Below are 25,934 nucleotides of genomic sequence, written 5' to 3'. Positions count from 1 at the left end.
AGCTGTGTGTGGGACTTGTTCTATTAATCCATCTATACAGACCTCCATCAGGTTGCAAACTGAATATATTTTTTTCTACATCTACCTCTGAAAAAATATTGGGCTTCTAGCTGTGTGTGGGACTTGTTGTATTAGTCCATCTATACTGACCTCCATCAGGTTGCAAACTGAATATATTTTTTTCTGCATCTACCTCTGAAAAAATATTGGGCTTCTAGCTGTGTGTGGGACTTGTTCTATTAATCCATCTATACAGACCTCCATCAGGTTGCAAATTGAATATAATTTTTTTCTGCATCTAACCCAGCCAATAGTTTTGGCCTAATACCACAGTTTGGCCACTCAGCTCTGCTCGGTTCCCATCCATTGTTTTTTTGTGCAAACAACTCCAGAGTTGTGAATTAGTTAACCACCAAAATGAGTGGAAAAAGGCCTGCTGCTGGTGGAAAGGGGAATAGGCGTGTTGGGAAGGGGAAAAAAGGTTGTGTCCGTGGGGTAGGTGTTAAAGCAACAGTAACATCTGCAGAAGAAAGACCATCTTCCAGCCAAACTAAAATGTCTACTTCTTTTAGCGGACAATGTGATAAGATCCCTTTCTTACGGCCACGCCAATCGCTACAAATTCCAGATGAGGCACAAAAACAGCAGGTGCTTCAACGGATATCAAGTGCTCCTTTAAGTGGGCTCTCTTCCACATCAACTTCAACATCACAAATACTCCAGTCCTCAAAGGTGTCACCCCAATCGCACTTGCTTCCTCACAGCTCCCAAATCTCCAGCTGCCCGTCTGAGTATGAGGTAGAACAGATGGTTGAGTCTGCAGAGCTGTTTACTCATACTATAGCCTGGGAATCAGAGGTCGACTCCAGCGCTTCTGTGAATCCAGACGAGGAAATGATCTGCACTGATGCCCAGAATGTTTATGAGTCGGATCCAGGACCAGACGCAGAAGGTTCTGACCATAATGTAGACCCTCATTCCCAAACTGTAACTCCTGTTGGTGGAGACAATGAGGAAGACGATGATAAGACTCAAATACCTGATTGGAGCGACAACTTTAGTTTTTTGTCAGGGCAGGAACAGGTTGGCTCTGAGGACGACGGGTGTGATAACGCACAGGGTGATGATGATGAGGTTGGAGATCCCACTTACTGTCAACCCACAGTCAGCCAAGAGATGAGGTCAGCAGAGGAGGTGGAGGAAGATGCTAGTGACGACGAGGTCAGGTTGCGCCTTCCTGGACAGAGACGTAGTACTGGAAGCACGTCAACAACTGCATCCTCAAACACAACTCTGCCTCTCACCACAAGTCGTGGTGGCTCTTCAGGTCGCATGGGTGCTAAGCCTTGCATAGCCTGGGCATTTTTTCAGATCGATAAAGATGACCCAACTCGTGTTATCTGTAACATTTGTCAGCAAAAGCTAAGTAGAGGCCAAAAAATACATAGTTTGAGTACTTCATGCATGAACCGGCACATGGACATGAAGCATAAGTTGCAGTGGGAAGCTCAGTGTGCTACAATGCGGCCTAGCCGGCCGGGCCAACCACCGTCTGCCATATCTTGTGCATCCGCGGCCTCTTCATCCTCTGTGACTGGGGGGACAGCAGTCACACCTGTTTTGGGGCGCAGACCTGCCACCTCTTTACCCGCAACAGCCAGCGTGATTGGCAGGTCATCATTTTCTTTGGAGGTGGTAACACCAGCTGGTGTTGAGCGCTGTCCGACATCGATAGCACCACCTTTGGATCAAGGCAACCTAACATGTCCGCCTGCATCTTCCTCACAGACCGGCAGTTTGCCGGGGACACCCTTATCAACCCCGTCTAAGCACAATAGCCAGCCCTCGGTACCTCAGATGTGGACAAGTAAAAGACCATTTCCTCCTAGCCATGAGAAAGCTAAGAGGTTGAATTTCACCATCTGCAAGCTCTTGGCTACAGAAATGCTGCCTTTCCACCTGGTGGACACAGAGGATTTTCGAGACCTTATGTCCGTCGCAGTGCCCCAGTACCAGATGCCCAGTCGGCACTACTTCTCAAAGAAAGGTGTGCCTGCGCTCCACCAGCATGTCGCACACAACATCACCGCTTCTTTGAGAAACTCTGTGTGTGACAGGGTGCATTTCACCACAGACACTTGGACGAGTAGGCATGGACAGGGGCGTTACATGTCGCTGACTGGGCACTGGGTAACTATGGTGACAGCAGGACAAGGGGCTGCTGTCCAAGTCTTCCCGTCCCCACGAGTTGTGCGTCAATCCTCTTTATGTCAAAGTTCCTCCACTGCTTCTGCCTCCTCAACCTTCTCTCGGTCTTCCACCTGCACCCAAAGCCTGTCTGGTAATGCCACCTGCTTTCTAACTGCGCAGAAGGAATCCTGCACACCTCCTTACTATGCTGGCAGCAGGGCTCAATGGCATCAGTGTTTACTTTGAAATGTCTTGGAAATGTGAGTCACACAGCTGAGGAGTTGTGGTCAGCTCTGGAGACCCAGTTTCATGAATGGTTGTCTCCACTGGACCTGCAACCAGGGAAGGCCGTGTGCGACAATGCTGCAAACCTGGGTTCGGCCCTTCGCCGGGGCAATGTCACACACGTGCCTTGTATGGCTCACGTGTTGAACCTGGTTATCCATAAATTTTTAGCCCACTATCCCGGACTAGATGGCCTTCTGCAGAGGGCACGGTCGCTGTGTGCTCACTTCCGCCGTTCGCATCCCGCAGCTCAACGACTTACATCTCTACAGAAGTCGTTGGGCCTGCCAGTTCACCGGCTGAAATGCGATGTGCCGACACGGTGGAATTTAACTCTGCACATGATACAGCGACTGTGGCAGCACCGACAAGCCCTGGTGCAATACGTTCTGACGTATAGCCTGGGCCAACGAGATCCAGAGGTGGGGCAAATCACGCTGCAGGAGTGGTCTCAGATCAGGGACCTATGAAGTTGACGAGCCCCCTGGGCCGTGGGGTACACTGAGCCGGGCCGGTAGTCACTGTGGAGGTGACCCGGTCCGTGACCCAGGGAGGTCAATCCAAGGGTAATTTGTATATATGGATTTTATAATGTCCGACTACGCCACCTGTGGAGTGCGGCCAAAGGGGCCGCCGCTGCGGAACAGTCCTCTGAAGCTGGTGGTTTTGCAGCAATGGTATTATTACTCACCACAGGAAGAGTGTAGCTTCAGGGCAGTGTGGGTGGATGATGGTGGTTGTAGTGCAGGGAGTCAGTAATGAACACAGAGTCCGTGTGATGCAGTCCCAAGAACTTTACTCACAGTTGTTGCAGTCCAGATTACAGGTACCAGAGCAATCTCACCCATCGTGCTGTGCGTACTCAGTGAGGGGCTCAGTCCACCCCCAGATAGCTCCAGAGTACTTAGCAGGACCCCCTTCTGTGTGTCCTTTCTCTGGCCTTCTCCCTGCACCTCACACCCAGTGACACTTCTATCCGGTATCATCGGGCCTTGGCGGGCGACTTGTGTTCCGTCCCCTGGGTCCTATGTGGATACCTTCTTAGTGAGACTGGTGTGGACTTTGGCCTGCAGTACATGAAATGCTGCAGCCTCCGGTTTCTAATTGAGCCTTGCTGTTTCTCCGCTAGTTGAGGGACCAGTTCCCCTTATCTGGCCTGACCCCTCTACCTCCTGGTAGCAGCGGGAGTACGGGTGGCCTTCTGCACGGCCCATAGCCCTAGGGTCCCTTCGGTTCCTGGAGCCTTCCTGCTCCCACTCCTCTCTTCTCTCCTTCAGTCCTGGGCCTCCCAGGCTAGGCCCGCCTCCGGAGCAGAGCTCATGCCGAGCCTCTGCTCCTGTCACTTTTCCTCCTCTGACTAACTTGCTCTTTCTAAGATGGCTTCCTATTTATACTCTCCCTGTCATGTGTTCCCCTAAGCTGCTCCCCTAAGCACCCACTACATAGGACCCTCCCACCAGCTAGGGACCTGGAACTGTGCTCTCCCTTAGAAGCAATCTCGCCCTACCCCCACTGCAGGTATGTGTTGGATGCAGGTGTTAGGGTCCCGAGCCATACGCCTTCCTTACCTGAGGGTGAGATACCACACCTCTGGGTGAGACGCAGTAACTCTGTGGCGACTGAACCCTCAGGGGCACCACACACCCTTCTGCACAGTTTTGAAATGGCGACGAAGATGTTTAGTGCTGACGATGATGCCATTATCAGCATGACTATTTCGGTGATTTACATGCTGGAGAACACATTAAACAGAATTCAGAGTCAGGTGGTGGGACAAGAGGAGGTGGAGGAAGTAGAGGAGGAGTCGTATGCGGAAGGGATAATATCTCCAAGGTCCAGACGGTTGGCAGCACCAAGGCGGCAGGCATGGGAGGGTGGGGGAGAGGGAATAACCAGGGCGCATGGTAGCAGCCAAACTGTCGAGGAAGGTGCAGGAGCCGAGGAAGAAGTGGAGGACGAACTGGCGATGGGCATGGAAGACTCATCAGATGAGGGAGACCTTGATGACATTTCTGTTGTGCGAGGTTGGGGGGAGAGGGCAGAGGAAGGAAGCATGATTCTTACCTCGCTACCAACACAACAAGGACTTGGTCCTCCCGGATGCGCAAGACACATGAGTGCCTTCTTGCTGCACTACCTGCAACATGACAGTCGGATTGTCAGAATTCGAAGTAATCCCGACTACTGGGTTGCCACACTCTTAGATCCCCGGTACAAAAGTAAATTTGCCGAAATAATTCCTGCCATAAAAAGGGATTGACGCATGCAGGAGTATCTGCAGACGCTGTTGCAGAATCTTACATGTGCTTTTCCACAAAACACCATTGGTGCACGTAGTGAATCTCACAGTTCTAACTTGCCAACCGTGGGACTGTCGAGTCTTCATCACTCAAACCGTAACAGTAACACAGTATCTGCTGGTAACAGCAATTTTGTGGAATCGTTTCACCACTTTTTTAGACCATCCTTTGCAAGGCCACAGGAGACAAGAAGTCTGACACATAGTCAATGCCTAGAGAGGATGGTGCATGAGTATCTCCAAGTGAACATTGAAGCCATGACTGTGTCACTGGACCCTTGCTCATTTTGGTATTCCAATCTGGAAAAATGGCCGGAGCTCGCCACTCACGCCTTGGAGATCTTGTCATGCCCTGCAGCCAGTGTTCTCTCTGAACATGTGTTCAGCGCTGCTGGTGGTGTGCTGACAGATAAGCGCACGCGGCTGTCCACTGAGAATGTAGACAGACTCACGTTCATAAAGATGAACAAATCATGGATTCGCAAGGACTTTTCTACCCCTGTGTTATCCTTGGGAGACTAAAAGCTTGAGGATTTGGTAAAATCACCTCACCAACCATTTTAAGCAACTGTGGGGCAATTGATACCACTTAACCCTAGAACGCATGACCATAAAAATCTACACTTTCACATACCTGGGGCCTTTTAGGCCCGTGTGCAAATAACATGGAATAACTCAAACTCAAATGACAAACAACTATATACATGAAGGATACCTAGAGTTTCAAAATTCTAACTAAAGTGATCTTGCAGAAAATAGAAAACAATTAACAGGGAGGGCCTGCGAGGCCCCAGGTATGCGTTGTAGTGTTAAGTGGTGTCTGTGCCACAATTTTGGGAAAAAATGGAGACTCTTTTTGGAGTCCCCTTGCTGTGTCTTACGTGACGTTGGCATCGTCAATTCCAGGTGGGTTGGGTCGCTCCCCCCCCTTTTAACTGTAAGAAACTACATACACTATGGCTTGGGGTAACACAGATGGTTGAGTCTGAAGAGCTGTTTACTCAGAGGTCTGCTCCAAATCTTCAGTGTCTGTTAGTCAGCGTAGAATTTTTAACTGCATCTAGCCTAGGCAATACTTTGGGCGTAGTAGCCCAGCTGCGAAGCAAGCTGCACCGCCTGTGTATCTAATAAGAATTTTTAAATGCATCTAGCCTAGGCAGACAGTGGGGACCCCCAACCAAACCCAGACGCTCAGCACCCCTACCGCCCCCCTTTCCTTGACAATAAATAATGTAACTTTTACAACTGGATGGGTGAGGATCGGTCACAGCTTTATTAACTCTTTATACTCATTCCATTAGAAAGGCATTTTATTTCTAAAATATTTCAGCTTGTTGCAGCTTGCCCTGGGTCTCCACTCCAGCAAGTTGGCCAACAAGTGTAACTCTCCAACATGTCCTTTCTATTTCCAGGCCACAGAGAATCCTGCGTACTCGTATGCAGGACTCTGACCCCCACCCATCACTCTTAACGCTTGTTCCACTCCGTCCTGGAGTCCTGACAGGAATATGTCCAGTCCAATATCCATTAAGTGAACACCGTCGGGCCGTATGAGGCCTGCTTTATCTCCTTCCAGTTGTCGGTGTCGTACCACTACACCGCCTCTGTCTCTTCTAAATTTTGCTGTCCGAATATTTATTACCCGCCTTGTCCGTTCGATGGCCGTGATGTCTCGCGCACCTTGCCATACCGCTATCAGCACAATCTCTGACCATACTATAGCTAGTTTTGTGAAAAATTCTCTGAAGCGCTCAGTGTCTAGTTTCATTATTGCCATTAGTTATGCGCTCTTGTGATGACCTAGGTTGTTTCCCCCGGCCTGTATAACTAAGATGACCGGAACTCTTGCCTCTCTCTCTACCTTGATTACCTCCATTAGTACCTGTGGCCAGAGCAGGCCTCTAATACCTCTCCAGTTGAAATATGCGTTATGAAACTCTAATTTCCTCCCGCCTGGGTGGACTTTCGCCCTTTTTTCTGCCTAATATATATACGAGTTGCCTATCACCCACACTGTTGGCTTAGCGTCACCTGTAAAAGAAACAAACCACGTTAGGATAACAAGTCCGGTCTTATGTATCTCGCCAAACACGTGGATCGCCATCTGCCTATCCTCTGAACTTCCGTTTCTGACAGTCCTGCTCTTGCTGCTTCCGTGGCCGCGCCTATGCGGAATGAATGTGTCCCGTAATATTTGGGGTGGTTCCCTGCCGATATTATGCATTTATTAAATATAGCTTGGAACTGGTATCTTGATAATGGCGTTCCATCAATGTGTGATAGGAAGAAATTACTTTGTGATCTGATGGTTAGATATGTTTTTACTATTGTTACCCGACTCAGTGTACCGTTTGTGGGTTGTAGAAGTATCCAAGTGCCCCTGCCCGCTGGAACCGTTTTCGATTGGTGTATGCGTAGACGTATTGCATTATTGGCTATGACTACGTCCTGGTGTAATAAGCCTCCACTGGTGGTAATTTTGGATTGAGGGACTAATTCGCTTATGCATAGCGCCCCGAAGAAGGCGATCACAAATGCAGTAGACAGTAGTGTTGCTTCAAATTGTGAGTGTCACGTTAATGGTGTTAGGGATATGATGTGAGAAATCAGTTTTAGTGACACGGGACGCGACGTCTACACTCCTGACTTGGCTGACCCCTTTTCCACCCTTTTATGGATTGTCTGATGATGAATCTTTGTCACATCTCCCCAATTCAGTAGTTGGAAGTGAAATGCTACTCCGGTCAGACACCGCTGCGCTGACGCCCCTGATATGCCCCTCATCATTAGCTGGTGGAGAAATTCTATGGTGACTTGTGATCTGGCTTGTTCACATTGGTCAACCCATCTGCCAGCTACTAGTCGTGTCCACTCTTCCCATGCCTTACCGTATGCTTGCCACGTCGACGGGGCAACTGACGCTCTGATTAATGGCATCAACTATTCGCCACTAGATCCCATAGGGAGGGTGGGCAACTGTTGCCCGATGGGTGGGCGTTGTGGAAGAACTCTGTGAAAATCTGCCAATTGAATTGTTATAAAGCGTTAGCAGCAGCTTTAGACCCCTCAGCATAGTGGCTAGCGCGGACCCATACATTGTGTTTTAGGAATGCTAGCCTGCGTAGTAGGCCTAGCACTGGGAGAGACGATGATGCCATCTTATTAATGCAGTGCGCTAGGCTGGTGTTTTTTGTTATGAAGCGTATCTTTTTGTAAGCCAGGCGCGCGCCCCATATTTCTATTGCTACCACTATTGGGAAGCAAAATTATTTTCAGGGCTAGATGCAGCTAAAAATTATTATTAATTTCAAAGCTGGTGGAGCTTGGTATAGATGGCCTAATACAATGAGTCCCACACACTGCTAGAAGCCCAAATATTTTTTCAGAGCTAGATGCAGATAAAAATTATTTTTAATTTGCAACCTGATGGAGGTCAGTATAGATGGACTAATAGAACAAGTCCCACACACTGCTAGAAGCCCAAATATTTTTTCAGAGCTAGATGCAGAAAAAAATTATATTGAATTTGCAACCTGATGGAGGTCAGTAAAGATGGACTAATAGAACAAGTCCCACACACTGCTAGAAGCCCAAATATTTTTTCAGCGGTAGATGCAGATAAAAATTATTTTTAATTTGCAACCTTGTGGAGGTCAGTATAGATGGACTAATAGACCAAGTCCCACACACTGCTAGAAGCCCAAATATTTTTTCAGAGCTAGATGCAGATAAAAATTATTTTTAATTTGCAACCTGATGGAGGTCAGTATAGATGGACTAATAGACCAAGTCCCACACACTGCTAGAAGCCCAAATATTTTTTCAGAGCTAGATGCAGAAAAAAATTATATTCAATTTGTAACCTGATGGAGGTCAGTATAGATGGACTAATAGAACAAGTCCCACACACTGCTAGAAGCCCAAATATTTTTTCAGAGCTAGATGCAGAAAAAAATTATATTGAATTTGCAACCTGGTGGAGGTTAGTATAGATGGACTAATAGAACAAGTCCCACACACTGCTAGAAGCCCAAATATTTTTTCAGAGGTAGATGCAGAAAAAAATTATATTCAATTTGCAACCTGGTGGAGGTCAGTATAGATGGACTAATAGAACAAGTCCCACACACTGCTAGAAGCCCAAATATTTTTTCAGAGGTAGATGCAGAAAAAAAATATATTGAATTTGCAACCTGATGGAGGTCAGTATAGATGGACTAATAGAACAAGTCCCACACACTGCTAGAAGCCCAAATTTTTTTCAGAGCTGGATGTAGAAAAAAATTATATTGAATTTGCAACCTGAAGGAGGTCAGTATAGATGGACTAATAGACCAAGTCCCACACACTGCTAGAAGCCCAAATATTTTTTCAGAGCTAGATGCAGATAAAATTATTTTTAATTTGCAGCCTGATGGAGGTCAGTATAGATGGACTAATAGACCAAGTCCCACACACTGCTAGAAGCCCAAATATTTTTTCAGAGCTAGATGCCGATAAAAATGATATTCAATTTGCAACCTGATGGAGGTCAGTATAGATGGACTAATAGAACAAGTCTCACACACTGCTAGAAGCCCAAATATTTTTTCAGAGCTAGATGCAGAAAAAAATGATATTGAATTTGCAACCTGGTGGAAGTTAGTATAGATGGACTAAAGGAATGATGCTATGCCCAAAAGGATTTACTTCACTAGGTGCAGTAAAAAAATTGGTATTCTATACACAGGTGGTATATCTTGCAACACAGATAGGCTACTCCACTGACTAACACACTCTGCAATAGGCCAAAAAGGATTAGCTTTGCTAGATTTAGCCAAATGCTGTGAAAAAAACTTGCACAGCACTGGCACAGACCTGCCTGGCAAAAACTGATAGGAACTGATGTAACTTAGTCCTGAAAAGGACTGCAATTACAATTAGTCTTTACTCCCAACCTATCTATTTAAGAGCACAGACCTGCCTGATAAAAGTCGTAGGAAATGCTGTAACCTAGTCCTTAAAAGGACTGCAATCACAACTATTCCCTACTCCCAAGCTATCTGTAGATTTGTGCGAAAATTGGCTTGAAATTAACAAGGTATAGCGCACACAGCAACAGCGGTGCCGTCTAACACGCAGCTGCAGCAGTGAGAAAATGGTGACGACGGGGAAAATGGCTGGGTCTTATAGGGCAAGGACATGTGACATACACTGCCAATGACACATGTCCTTGCTTGTGTGAAAAAAAGCACTTCGCTCCGTGTGTGCGCTGCTGATAGGCTGACAGATTGCACCTCCCCACTGTAAATGCGGGAAAGAGAAAAAAAAATGGAGATCTTCATTATTCATGCAGAGATCCATCCCCTGCCCCCCCCCCCGCCCCGCTGTACACTCAAACTGCGTATTAACATTAATTTTCATCATTACTGAGAAAAAATCCAGTTATGATTTTGGTGCACGAACAGTTATCGAACATAACCTTGAACAGCCGAATTTTTTTCAAATCGTTCGTGTTCGCCGAACGGCTCGAACACCGCCCAAAACAGCTTGAATTTGAGATTGGCGAACAGTTCGAGTCGAACAACGCTCATCTCTAGTGGACAGTTTAATTTCACAGAAGTTTGATTCACTTAGAGTTATATTCTGTTGTTTAAGTGTTCCCTTTATTTTTTTGAGCAGTGTATATATATATATATATATATATATATATATATATATATCCATGTGAACTAACAGTCCTTCTGAGGACTAATCCAGCTGCATATAATCAGTGTTAGGCAGGAGTTAGGCAGGCAGTGTATGTGGCAGACTGCAGTGCATATAGCGCAAGAGGGTCCATTGAACGTCGTGTCTGCTACTGCTATAATATTTACAGATATTTGTAGACATAGCCACAGATATCAGGGGCCAGGGCAAAAAAATTTTTTTAGCTTAATTCTGGTTATTTGCTTAAAAAGCAATCCAGAGTACAACATTTTTCTGCTCCATTTGCTTGTTAGCACTGCAGAATACAGCCAGATCTGTTCCATATTTCAGCAATAAAAATCCAGAAATTTGAACTGAACATGGAAAATATTGGCCTCTTTTTCCATTCTGTTGCAGTGTGTAGGTCAAGCTTTTCACACTAGGTGTCTGTGTAGAATAATATTAGTAAATTACAGCCCTGCTATTTAAACCTGTGGTTCTCTGTCAGACATATCACCTATAAGAGTGTTCCAAAATCAGCCATTTCTTCCATTTTCATTTCGTTGCAGTCTGTCGGTCAAGCTATTCACACTAGGTGTCTGTAAAGAACAGTATTAGTAAATTACAGGCCTGCAATTTAAAACTCTTTAAAGACAGAAGTCTTTCTGTCTCTTATTCCCGCGCAGGACAGGCCTAATAAAATGGTGCAGTATGAGAAGGCCATTGTTGCGGAAAATTCCCATCTGAAAACGCTGCCAGAGGTCACAGTTCATTGGAGAACCAAGGAGTACAAGCGAGAGAGACACAAATGCAATCCAGCAGAGGCAGGGGAACACTGTCAAAGTTCTGGGACAGTTTTCTCAGACCCTCCCATCGCACAGGTCGTGAGGCGCGGGGTACTCTCCTAAGGAGGGAAAAGTTTCGGAATATGGTGAGGGAGTACCTTGCCAACTGAACCAATGTCCTCCGTGATTCCTCTGTGCCTTATAATTATTGGGTATCCTAGCTGTACACGTGGCATGAACTGGCTCTCTACGCCTTGGAGGTCCTGGCCTGCCCTAGCGTTTTGTCAGAGCGGGTTTCTAGTGCCACTGGTGGAATTATAACCGATAGGCGCATCCGCCTGTCAACTGAAAATGCTGACAGGCTGACGCTTATAAAAATGAACAAGGGCTGGATTGGGCCAGACTTCTCAACACCGCCGAATGATAGCAGTGTAATATAAACTCAAACACAGTGGTTTTTTTTGGAAGGTCTAACTCTATTCCCATGCACCTCTGTCTTCACACCCAGACATGGGTATACACTTCTTGATTTTGTCTATTTGCTCTTGTCCTCCTCCTTCTCCTCATCCTCCTCCATATCACCATCATATCTACCATATCACCATATCTATGTTTCTTGCAAGAGGCATTGGAGTTCCTCCAAATTTTTGGCAGCCGTTGCATTCACTGCATAGGCAAACAGTATGAGACACCCACTTCCTAATAATGGGAACATTGTTTTCAGGAGGCCCTCCGACCTCTACTTCTCTTGCAAGGGACATTGGAGTTCCTCCAAATTTTTGGCAGCCGTTGCATTCACTGCATAGGCAAACAGTATGGGACACCCACTCCTTTTTAATGGGAACATGTCGTACTCGTTATTGTAGCCCAGCTATATGTGTGTTTAAATTATTAGTGGGGTTTTTCCTAAATTTTGGCAGCCGTTGGACTCACTGAATACCCTATAACTGTATAGCAGACCCTCTACTTTCTAATAGGAACATGTCGTTACTGTGGCCCAGCTCTATGTGTGTTTAAATTGTTAGTGGGGTTTTTCCTACATTTTGGCAGCCGTTGGATTAACTGCATACCCTATAACTGTATAGCAGACCCTCTCCTTTCTAATAGGAACATGTCGTTACTGTGGCCCAGTTCTATGTGTGTTTAAATTGTTAGTAGGGTTTTTCCCAAATTTTGGCAGCCGTTGGACTCACTACATACCCTACAACTGGATAGCAGACCCTCTCCTTTCTAAAAGGAATATGCTGTTACTGTGGCTCAGCTCTATGTGTCTTTGAATTGTTAGTGAGGTTTTTCCCAAATTTTGGCAGACCTTGCAGTCACATCATGGGCATTACCACTATAGGAGACCCACTCCTTTATAATGGGAACATTTTTTTTACTGAGACCCTCCTCTATGTATCTTCAAAGGGGTCTTAGGTTGCGTCCAAATTTTTGGCAGCCCTTGCAGTCACAGCATACGCAATAACAGTATAGGAGACCCACTCTTTAATAATGGGAGCAATAATGCATAGCCGACTGCTGGCCCTTTAAGAATAGTAAGGCTGTAAAAATTGTGTTTGTGACTTTCAGAGTCCCTCCTTCATAAATGAAACAGGATGTGTCTGAGGATGTTTCACACACCACATGGCAAGATAAGGTTGTAAAATGTTAAAATGACATTTCCCAGTGAATGCATTTGTCACTGTTGAAAGCAATGCAAAAATGCATCAAAAACGCTACGTGTGAATGCAGCCCAAGGTGTGGAGGAGCATTTTTGTTTTTGGTTATTTATTTTGCCTTATATACAAGTCATTACCCAGGAAAGGATGTTCCTTAACATATTTCGCAGGAAAATCCATTTTGGTTTCGTTTTTGTATGTTTTATTGTGAGTCCGTAAAAGTGGCGTAATACCTCTGACAACATTGTTGACAGCAGTGACCTGGGAGTCAGAAATGCTTCCAGGGGTCTTCCCCATGCTGTTCCCATGTCATTTGAGCACTGTTCCCATCGATTTGGACAATTTTTGGGCCCTCTGCAGACCGCCGGGGGGGGCCGCCAGAAAAATGCTCAAGTTTCCCATAGACTTACATTGGGCTCGTTACTCGGACCGAGCACTAGAGCATTCCAGTTTGCTCGACCCAAGCAACGAGTACCCGAGCATTTTAGTGCTCGCTCATCACTAATAATAAATCATTGCACTATTCTGTTCTACGTGGGGCAGCTACTCTCTATCCATGTCTCCATAGTTGACACAGTAGTGCTTAGTCCTGTGAGGCCTATAAACTTTTGGGGGATTTGAATAACGGCGATCACGTGATCGAAGACCAGAAGCTGAGAACCAGGAGATTTTCAGACTCTGGGGGATGCTATAGGTTTATTCTTGATTGCCGTTTTAAAATGCCAATGAGGGAATAAGGTTCCTTAATGGCCGCCGTTTTAATGTGTATCGGTGGACGTTAAGGGGTTAAAGTTATCATTTGTAGAGAAAAGATTCATCTACAAGAGTCTCCCTACCATCCAATATCCATAATCTACTGTGTTACTTAAGTTTGTAATTATGCCAAAAGTGAGTGACGCCCAGTGAATCTGCCAAACTCAAAATGCCTCTTAATTTGTAAAATGCCCAGTTTTTAACTGACCAGACTCTAGAGCAAAAAAAAACATGAGCAAACAAGTTGTTTTATTCAGATTCCTGAAAAATTAATTGTGCGCCTAGTTCATCAGAGAGGCTATATGTGAGGCGACATAATAAAGTTTCATGTTGGGTAATCTTAATTAGTGGTGTGGTCAATCACATAAATTCTGTTCTTATTCTTTTCCCATCTCAAATGAGTTCATTAAATATAATTTCAACATCCTTAAACATTACTAACAGGGTATTTGCCAAAATATACATTAGCTGTGTGGGTTATCTTATCTGCCTTAGATAATCTAAGCCTATTGCAGATATTTATTCCTGATCTGATCTTCTTTATAACCGGATTTATGTTTAGTTTTAGAAATATAGAGTTGTGTCAAGTGTGTTAAAAATCCCCAAATACTTTTATATCTTAAGCCTCTGATCAGGTAGCTCAGGGACTAAAGGAAAAAGTAATGATTTATTTCCATTAACACAAACTACTGAAAAATGGCCAAACCTTTTGACAAACTTTATTCCATAATCAAGTGATTTCACAAACATATCGAAAAAAATTATTAGGTCATTGGCATATAGAAACATCTTGTGCTTTTTCCCTCCTACTCCGAAGCCCTGAATCTATGAGTTTCCTCTTATTCTTATCACCTATGGCTCTACCGCTAAAGTCAAGGACATGGGGAAGTGGTAAAGGACAACCCTCGCTGGTTCTCCTGCTTAATATAAAAGATTCTGACTAGAGATTAGCAAACCCAAACTTAAAAGTTCAGCGTTCATACCGGACAGTTAGTGTCCGGTGCTACATGCCGAACATAGACATTGTTATGATCTGCAACAAGAACTAAGGAAAGATAGGGGAAAGCTGTCCCTACAGTAAGACTAAGCTGAATCCCTACGATGTAGCGGGCTGCCTGTTCCTAGTGAACAGACCCGCCTTCGTCCTCGGCTAGTCTGAACGAAGACCTATAGAATTAAGGGAGGGGTCCTAAAAGAACTGAGGACTGGGACAAAAATGGGACACCTCCTAAACAGAAATTGTTGTAGAACACAAAAGACAAACTGACAAAAGGTACTAGAGGTCCAAGAGGACCAAGCAAACTGACAGAGATAGGCACCGAAGCACCAGGCTAGCAAAACAGTCAAACAACACTGAAGTCCAGCAAAGCCATAAGGGCGGTGCTGGAATATAGAGGCAGATGGTCACGTGACCGGAAAACACAAGATAGAAAAAACTAACAGGAGGGTTCTAACAGTACCCCCTCTTCTATGAGGATCCTCCGGATCCTCCAGGCCCAGGCCTAACCGGGAACCTCCTGTGGAAAGCTTTAACAAGCCTAGGAGCAGAGACATCATCCGTCCTTACCCAGGAGTTGTCTTCGGGACTGAAACCCTTCCAGGAGACAAGATACTGTAATCTCCCTCTATGCCATCTAGAATTCAAGATACGCGAAATTTCAAATTCGCCGTCTTCCACCACAGGGGGAACTGTGACAGTGGCGTCCCTATCAGATACTTCAGCCTTTTTCAACAAGGAAACATGAAACACAGGATTAATTTTCCAGGAAGTAGGGACATCCAACCTAACAGCAGACGGGTTAACAACCTGAAGCACTTTAAATGGACCCACAAACTTAGGACCCAGTTTTTTCGAGGGAATTCTCAACCGCAGGTTCTTCGCGGACAACCGAACAATGTCACCCACAGTAAACAAAACCTCTTTACGTTTCCTGTCAAAATACTTCTTGGACTTTTTGTTAGCCTCTTGAAGGTTACAATGTACATTAGGCCAATCTCTCTCCAAATCACTGGAAAAATTCTCCTCCTCCGGCACCGCCGACCCCAATTTGGAGAACGAACCAAAAGACGGATGTCTCCCAGTACAACAAAAAAAAGGAGAACACCCAGCAGAGGAGGATGTATGATTGTTAAGAGCAAATTCTGCGAGAGGCAGAAACTTAGACCACACCTCTTGATTGTCCGCCACAAAACAACGCAAAAACTGCTCAACATCCTGGTTCTTTCTTCCAGTCTGTCCATTAGACTCAAGATGATAACCAGATGAAAATGACAAGTGAACTCCCAACCTGTCACAAAAAGCACGCCAAAAGCGAGCCACAAACTGAGGTCCTCTATCAGAAACAATATCCGTGGGAACGCCATGGAGCTTGACAATCTCCTTAACAAATGCCTTAGTGAGTGTCTTGGCGCAGGGCAACTTAATGAATGGAACCAAATGACACATCTTGCTAAAACAGTCCACGACCACCCAGATGACAGTAAAACCCTCGGACACAGGAAGATCAGTAATAAAATCCATAGTGAGATGCGTCCAAGGCACAACATGAACCTCCAGAAGGCAAAGCAACCCAGCAGCAGGATTATGTGAAGCCTTTGACCTAGCGCACACAGTACACTGACGCACCCACTTGATTCCTTCCTTCAGCCATCCAGGCCACCAAAAACTGCGACTGATCAGTCTCTTAGTGTTAGAACCCTCCTCTTAGTTATTTCTATCTTGTGTTTTGCGGTCATGTGACCATCTGCCTATATATTCCAGCTCCGCCCTTCTGGCTTTGCTGGACTTCAGGGTTGTTTTGACTGTCTCTCTAGCCAGGTGCTTTGGTGCCTATCTCTGTCTAGTTTGCTTGGTCCTCTGGGACCTCTAGTACTTTTTGTCAGTTTGTCTTTTGAGTTCTGCAACAACTTCTGTTAGGAGGTGTCCCATTTTTGTCCCAGCCCTTAGTACTTTTAGGGACCTCTTCCTTATTTCTATAGGTCTTCGTTCAGACAAGCTGAGGGCAAAGGTGGGTCTGTTCACAAGGAACAGGCAGCCCGCTACATCGTAGGGATTCAGCTTAGTCTTACTGTAGGGACAGCTTTCCCCTATCTTTCCTTAGTTTATGTTGCAGATCATAACAGTAAGTCCAGCCCAAAAAAACTAAAAGGAAAGAAATTTGGGGATCAGTATGGTTTCCGTCCAGGAGTTGGCTCAAAGCCTGCAGGGATTGTCTCTGGAGGTGGCCGAGCTTCAGCAACACGTGAATAGCTGTCCTGGAGTGCATTTTGTGGAACCGAAGGTAGGACTGCCTGATGTTTTTTATGGTAAACAACAAGATTTTTTTTCCTTTAAAAATGCTTGTTTGTTATATTTTTGTTTGAGACCCAGATCCTCTGGGAATGAATCACAGCGCATTGGTTTTATTATGTCACTTTTGCGCAAAGAACCACAGGGTTGGGCCTTTTCTCTCCAGCCTAATGATCCGTGTTTAAGTTCTGTTGAAGAATTTTTTTCTGCTATGGGGCTATTATATGACGATCCTGATCGAATCTCATCTGCTGAATCAGAACTTAGACGTTTGAATCAGGGGTCTGATGATGTTGAAAATTATTGCACACACTTCAGGAGATGGGCTTCAGAAGTTAAGTGGAATGATTCGGCGCTGAAATGTTTATTTCTTGCTGGTCTGAGTGAAAGGGTTAAGGATTTGCTAATTGCATTCCCTGCACCTGAGACTCTGCAGGAAGCTATGCAGTTAGCTGTTCGTATAGACAGGAGACTGAGGTGCAGGCTCAATGAGGTAAAGACTCCTGTAATGTCAGGTCCTAGTCCCCAGAAAATCTGCTCTGACGGTGGGGAACCGATGGAGGTTGGGGGGATGCCACTCTGCTCTCAGGAAAAAGACCGGAGATTCGCCGAGGGATGGTGTCTTTATTGTGGTAAAGGTGACCATTTGATTAAGTATTGTGAGCGTCGTTTAAGTAAAGAAAAAAAAAAGGTCAGTTACACCCGTATAGCTTGTTTACGCTCTGCAGGAGTATTTCTTTCTGGGAGTACTACTCTGCAGCGAGATTTGATTGAATTTCAGGTATTTGTGAATTGTGGTTCAACACTTAATGTGATTGATAAAGGGTTTGTGGAAAACCTTAAATTGAAATCCAAACCTTTGTCATCACCTATTTCTGTGGCTGCAATTGATAACACTCCTTTGAAATGTATTACGCACAAGACTGCTGCATTTCCTCTCACTATCAGTGGAGTTCACCAAGAAATTTAGAACTTGGTTGTTTTGGATAATTTACCCTCTCCAGTTGTTCTAGGATTGCCTTGGTTAAAACTGCACAATCCTTTATTGGACTGGTCTACTAATGTGGTTAAGTCTTGGAGTCCGAAGTGCTATGATAAATGTTGCAATGGTCGCATTGCGGCTGTGGAAAAAGTGGAATTACCTGTACCTATTCAAGATTTTTGGAGGGTTTTTTCGGAGGAGGAGTCGCAAGTTTTACCTCCTCATAGGGATTATGATTGCGCCATTGAGTTTGTTCCTGGAGCTACTCTTCCCAAAAGTCACTTGTTTAATCTGACTATCCCTGAAAGAAAGGCCTTGGAGGAGTACATAGAGACTAGCCTGGCTGCTGGTTACATTAGACCTTCTAAGTCGCCTGTGGCAGTTGGATTCTTCTTTGTTAAAAAAATGGACGGCGGTTTACGTCCATGTCTGGATTTTTGTGAAATTAATAAGATTACCGTACACAATTCCTACCCATTACCGTTAATTCCTGACTTGTTTAACCAGTTAGTGGGAGCCAAGTGGTTCTCCAAAATTGATCTCCGGGGGGCATACAATTTCTTATGTGTGAAGGAGGGTGATGAATGGAAAACTGCTTTTAACACTCCGGTAGGTCATTTTGAGAATCTGGTGATGCCTTTTGGTCTTACCAATGCACCTACATTTTTTCAGAACCTTATTAATGACATCCTGAGACCTCTGATTGGTAAGAATGTGGTTGTGTATTTGGATGACATTTTGATTTATTCACCAGATCTGGAGTCCCATTGGCCGACTGTACGTGAAGTTTTGCAGTTATTGGATGATAATTCACTCTTTGCTAAGCTGGAGAAATGTGAGCTCGCTGTGCAGAAAATTAGTTTTTTGGGCTACATTGTCTCCAGCGAGGGCTTTGAGATGGACCCTGTGAAGGTTCAGGCTGTGCAGGAATGGCCTAGGCCTATTGGTTTGAAATCTATACAGAGATTTTTGTGTTTTGCCAATTATTACAGGAAATTCATTAAGAATTTTTCTGTAATTGTTAAACCTCTAACCGATCTCACCAGGAAAGGTGCGAATACGGCCCAGTGGACTACTGAGGCCATTGACGCGTTTGAGTATCTCAAAGAGAGGTTCAGTTCTGCCCCTATCCTTGTACTCCACCCTTGTTCTCCTGAAACAAAACTGCTCCGACCCCCAACGATGAAGCATCGACCTCGACCAAAAAAGGCTTGGTCTCAGAAGGCTGCATAAGGATAGGGGCAGAACTGAACCTCTCTTTGAGATACTCAAACGCTTCAATGGCCTCAGTAGTCCACTGGGCCGTATTCGCACCTTTCCTGGTGAGATCGGTTAGAGGTTTAACAATTACAGAAAAATTCTTAATGAATTTCCTGTAATAATTGGCAAAACCCAAAAATCTCTGTACAGATTTCAAACCAATAGGCCTAGGCCATTCCTGCACAGCCTGAACCTTCACAGGGTCCATCTCAAAGCCCTCGCTGGAGACAATGTAGCCCATAAAACTAATTTTCTGCACAGCGAACTCACATTTCTCCAGCTTAGCAAAGAGTGAATTATCACCCAATAACTGCAAAACTTCACGTACACTCTGCCAATGGGACTCCAGATCTGGTGAATAAATCAAAATGTCATCCAAATACACAACCACATTCTTACCAATCAGAGGTCTCAGGATGTCTTTAATAAGGTTCTGAAAAATGCAGGTGCATTGGTAAGACCAAAAGGCATCACCAGATTCTCAAAATGACCTACCGGAGTGTTAAAAGCAGTTTTCCATTCATCACCCTCCTTCACACATAAGAAATTGTATGCCCCCCGGAGATCAATTTTGGAGAACCACTTGGCTCCCACTAACTGGTTAAACAAGTCAGGAATTAACGGTAATGGGTAGGAATTACGTACAGTAATCTTATTAATTTCACAAAAATCCAGACATGGACGTAAACCGCCGTTTAAAAGTAATATCAGGAAAATTCTCCCTATGTCTATCCATATCTCCATCTCTAAGGCTAAGGTCACTGGACTGTATTTTCTCACATTCATGAAAATTGATCTCATTATGCCAATCACAGTCTGATCAAACTCTGATCAGAGTTTGATCACAGTATGATCCAATTTTTTCAGTTGTGGAGAAGATGGGAAAAAAAATTCTCCATCTTCTCCATTCCGTCACTCTGTGAAAATTGGATTGCACTTGGATGTCATCCGAGTGAGGTCTGATATTTTTAACGGACCCATTGACTTGCATGGCCGAGTGCGATCCATCTTATGAATGCAAATCATGCATGCTGCATTTTTTTTCTTGTACAGACTTGTCCAAGAAAAACATCATGCATGCTGCATAGCCCCATAGAATAACATTGGTCTGAGTGCAATTTGATATTTTGTTGGATCGCACATAGACCAAAAATATAGTCATCTGCACGAGCCCTTATGCACTTAAAATCTCCACAACTGCTTGTCGAGCATATAGTCATGCAATTAAACAGATACATACCAGGGTGCAAGTAAAAAATATAAATTCAGTAATTTTTACAATTATGTTTAAAAAATGTATCATCCGTCCTTATTAATCTTAGTGGATTTAACTTTACATCTAAATTATTTTCACAGATAAGAACTGAAGCACTCCTACATTAATTTGAGTGTGTAAACTGAAATTGTTGCTCTATTCATTTTCTTTTGAAAATATAAATTTTTTCCCCAGTCATGTTATTCTCAAGCAAAAACACTATAGCTGGTAGGTACGTCAGAATTGCTCTAAAAAGTGGACATTGTTCAACCTATCTCCATGTCATACAATATTCCATACTAGCAGACTTGTATGCATAAACCAGGCATAAATAGTAAACCATTACATCTCCCATCCAGACCCTTTATTTAAAAAAAAGACTTTATTATCAATCACCTGATCGAGAGGGGGGGGGGATCAGGAGATTGAGGTTTCTTTTTTCCTTCCCCCTAAAGACTCTTCTTCTGTACAAAGACTCCTCCTTCTGGTACTTTAATGTCCTTGGTCATGAAATAGAGTGAGAAAAAAAATAGAAAAAGAGAAAAGAAGAAAAAAGGGAGAGGACAAAAAAAGAGTGGAGAACAAGGATAGTGAACCTTCTTACTATATTGTTTCTAGCTGTTTGTGAGCTTCCTACACTGTATAAGAGTGTCTTTTCTCTTGGTAGATCGCTTAGAGAAATCAGCAATTACTGATCTTTTGCACATCTTAACCTTTTCTTTATTTTTGTAATTTTATATTTATTCTTTTGTGCCACAATGAAATAGCCCATGAACAATTATCTTAAATCCATTAATTTGGGGTTCTTGTCTCATTTTAAATTTAACAGTGTCATAGTCTCTAAACAGCAAGATCTTTATAATTATTGTGGGTGGAAAATGTCCTGGGATAGCTTCCATTGTTGGAATCCTGTGTGCACTTTTCCACCTGAAACAATTTAGAAAGATCTTTATTCCCTGCTATTGCTGTATAGCAATTTTGTACAAATTATGTATAATTTGGACCCTCAGTGCCCTTTGTTATGCCAATCAGAGAGATATTTGCTTGCTTCTGTCTTCCATGTCTATTATTTTCTTGTTTAAAGGGAAAGTTTTGGAAATCACAGCCTTCAATTATTTCATCGTATTTGTCAGACTGTCTTCAAGATCACTGATTCTCTGTTCTGATATGACCATTCTTTAAGTCTACTGATTTGGTCTTGAAATAACTGAACATCCAATCTGATCTCTCTTATCTGAGTGAATACTGTTTCTAAAACATGGTTTCGCTTGTTAACAGAATCCAGAAACTCCTTCAACAAAAGTAGCTGCCCCTGCTTCTGACAGTTGGGTCTCACATGAAGCCCCTCGTTTTCTTTCATGAAATGTGGCTCTAGTTTAGGATCACCTTTTCTTTGAGAGCTTGTTATAGGACATGTTCACGCTGTGACTTTTTCCAGCATTTTTATTAGGTGGCTCTATTTCTAAAACCCTAGAAAAAGCACTACAATTCTCAAAAGAGACTTACTATTTATTTCTATGGGAAAACGACATCCGTTCATATGTTCACGCTTTTGAACATCTTTTGAAAGCTTCAGTCTTTCAAAAACACTCACTAACGAAGCTACAGGGTACTGGGCAGTGTGGTCTGTTCTTTGGCCTATTGATGATGGTGTCACGGAAGATGAGAAAAACACTAAGTGCACAATGACGGGAAGAGGAGGAGGAAGACCAAACACTAGGGAAAGCGGGGAGTGGAGACTCCTAGGCAGATCTGACAGTCACCCTGACTCCCCTAATGTCCCTAATTAGGTTCCGCGCCTATCGCCGAGCAGGAAACCTAATCCCTTACTGCCCCTAGCGATAGACCCTAGATACGGAGGGGACGGAGTGAGCACTAGTCAGACCTCACTGCAACTAAAGACAAACAGGTAGACAGACAAGGGAAACACTTATCTTGAGAAGACACCAGAGAGATTACACCAACTATCCCCCAAGGGAACTCCAAGAAGATACCAGCCGACTATTAGTACTTCAAGCCTGGACAGAGGAAAATAGAGCTATCACCGGCAACTCTATGGAGAGACTGAAGGTATTTAAACATCCAGCAAGGGTATGTCAATAGCAGCAGAAGGTGGAGGCCACTTCTAGGTCCTAGAGGGAGAAGGATATCACTACACAATAGAGAAGATTAGATCAAGAAGGTGCCTGCAGAGCCAAGCGCAATGACCTTCTACAGCTGGATCCAGGATAACATCTGTCACACTTGACACACCCTAAAAATTTGGATAAATTTATGTATATGAATTGTTTGGTATTTGTTTTTCTTTAGGGAGTTATTTAAAGGTTTTTTTATTGTTTGGATACTCCTAAAAAGTTTTTTCTAATTTTGGTTATTTTTAGTCTGGGTCTCTTTGTCCAATTTTGTTTACCAATAGTTTTTCAAAAACACCTTGTTGGAGAAAAGAAAGAGCACGTTACTTCTTTGAAGCAGCTCCTGATGGAAAATGCTCCAAACTAGGCACTGTCCAATCAAACAAAAAAAATCTCTTGTAAAACTCTTCAAAACCATTCCAGGAAATGTTTCAAGAAATGTAAAGCTCCTTCAAAAATTCCCCAAAACAGAAGTTTCCTAAAGCAGTTCACACTAGAAAACTTGTAGTTTTTTTTACCAAAAGAAACAAACTCAGAGTGAACAGAACCTTAAAGTACAATGCCTAACAGCCACGCTAGTTGATTGCAGATATTTGTCCAGTTTGCTTTCTTTCTTTGCTTAATTTCATGTAGAATCCAAATAAGGAGAATGCAAACCTGATTGTCTATGCGCCACAGGTTTTTAATTTTCCTCATCTCCTCTCACCATGTTTCTCTGTAGCCTACTTGACATACTTCCCTTTCCCTTCTTACCCAACGTGTATATATATATATATATATATATATATATATATATATATATATATACAGTACAGACCAAAAGTTTGGACACACCTTCTCATTTAAAGATTTTTCTGTATTTTCATGACTATGAAAATTGTACATTCACACTGAAGGCATCAAAACTATGAATTAACACATGTGGAATTATATACTTAACAAAAAAGTGTGAAACAACTGAAAATATGTCTTATATTCTAGGTTCTTCAAAGTAGCCACCTTTTGCTTTTGCCGCACGTAGCCATCTATATACAGCGGGAGGCTGCATGTAGCCATCTATACACAGCGGGAGGCCGCACGGCGCCATCTATACACAGCGGGAGGCCGCACAGCGCCATCTATTCACAGCGGGAGGCCACACGGCGCCATATATACACAGCAGGAGGCCGCACGGCACCATCTATACACAGTGGGAGGCCACACGGCGCCATCTATGCATAGCGGGAGGCCGCACGTAGCAATCTATACACAGTGGGAGGCCGCACGGCGCCATCTATACACAACGGGAGGCCGCACGTAGCCATCTATACACAGCAGGAGGCCGCACGTAGCCATCTATACACAGCGGGAGGCCGCACGGCACCATCTATACACAGCGGGAGGCCGCACGTAGCCATCTATACACAGCGGGAGGCCGCACAGCGCCATCTATGCACAGCAGGAAGCCGCACGTAGCCATCTATACACAGCGGGTGGCCGCACGGCGCCATCTACACACAGCAGGAGGCCACATGTAGCCATCTATACACAGCGGGAGGCTGCACGGCGCCCCCCCCAGAGACAGTGGGAGGCCGCACGCAGTCACACACAAACATATACAGACATATACATACACGCATAAACACATTTGAAACACAAAAATACATATAAACAGACATCACACAATGATATCTGCCTGCACACACACACTCACTCTCACACATACAGACTCTCTCACACACACACTCTCTCTCTCATACACACTCTCTCTCATACACTCTCTCATACACAGACACACACACAGACACACACACACACAGACACACACAGACTCACCATCCCTCGGCTCCGCTCCAGTCCTCCTGCTGCTCCTCTCCGGTGGTAAGTAGCACTGCAGGCCAGGCGCGCACTGCGTGACGTCACAGCTAGGAGACACGGCTGCGCACAGGGCCGTGTCTCCTAGCAGTGACGCGGCCGGGCCAGCACAGGGAAGTTAACTGCTGCAGTGCTGGCCCGGCCAGAGAACAAGCAGCATCCGTGCGCTGCTTCTGGGGGAGCGGTCCAGGGCCCCCCCGCCACTATCTGCCAGTATGTGCCCCAGCGCCGCACATGTAATGAGGGCAATCTGGCCATAGACACCCCGGAGCCCCGGGCCCCCTGGAGGCCCGAGGCCCCAGGCGGTAGCCCGGATTGCCCTCATTATAATCCGCCTATGAGTACACATTATGTATATGTAGCACCCTGAGGATTCGGCTGCTACAGGGGTATTGCACCTCAACCCAGAGGTGTGATATTCCACTCCCGGGTAAGGATGGAGAGTGGAACTGAGCTCGGTAGGCTGCATGCACTACACACATCCCATTTCCGAGGAACAGGCCGACGGTACTCCCACTTAGAAATGTGCAGGTACGACCGAGTCTGTTCCTGGCTGGAGTGGGAGGGGGGTGGAACATCCCATGTAGTGTAGGGGCAGATAGGGGGAGCAGCCTGGGTAAAGTTAGGAGCTCATTGGGTGCTGGTCACCTGAGCTCACACATAGAGGGTGTATATAAGGTGGGCACCAACTAAGATCAGGGTCAGACGCAGAGAGTCAGATGCAGAGAGGATCAGCTGCAGAAAACAAGTTAGGAGAGGAGAGAAGAAAGACCAAGACCCAGAGTGAGAGAGGAGAAAAGAGAAAGACCCAGAGCACAGAAGAGAAGGGACCCAAGAACCCAAATCAGAGCACCGGGTGAGGAGTCAGCATCAGGGTACCGGAACCCAAGCTGGTGGGGGCAGAAAACAATCCCCAGCCAGAGACCGGAGACCGTGGGCAGTGTCTGTCACGGTCACCCACCACATTCACCCCGAAGGCACACCACATGAAGGGTCAGGGAACCCAGGGCCAAAGGTGTCCCAACAGAAGGCCCGAGGGAGCTGGACCTAGGTGGATCACTGGTGGGGACGGCTGAAGAAAGGACAGAGGGAGAGCTCAGGGCCACGCTCCGGACTTGTTTGGGGGTTGGCTGGATCCAGGACCTGGTGGACGCAGTACGGCTCGGGTGGTCACTAGCAGCTGGAGTGACCAGTACAACATCTGCAGTAAGTAAACACCCTTAACTGCACAACCCGACTCTGTCTTCACTGCCGTCTGCACTACACCACCACAACCCCCATCCTCTGCGCCTGTCCCCTCTGAGGCTATACCCCTCCCGTTGGGGGTTATCCCACCAAGCTGCGCACCCACTATCAGCCTCAGTGGACCCTGCTGCAGCGGCGGCCACAGTGACCGCATCACAACGGGTGGCGTAGTCGACACAAAAGAACTTTAGTAACATCTGTAGAACTGCCACATCACACTGAGCTTGACGCCCTGGGCACGGGACCGGGTCACAGCCGCTCAGAGACTACAACCCCC

Source organism: Phyllobates terribilis, unplaced genomic scaffold (assembly GCF_046119375.1).
Source record: "Phyllobates terribilis strain yellow unplaced genomic scaffold, ASM4611937v1 Scaffold_3__8_contigs__length_932513732, whole genome shotgun sequence".
NCBI lineage: Eukaryota > Metazoa > Chordata > Amphibia > Anura > Dendrobatidae > Phyllobates > Phyllobates terribilis.
This window is presented reverse-complemented; position numbering follows the sequence as displayed.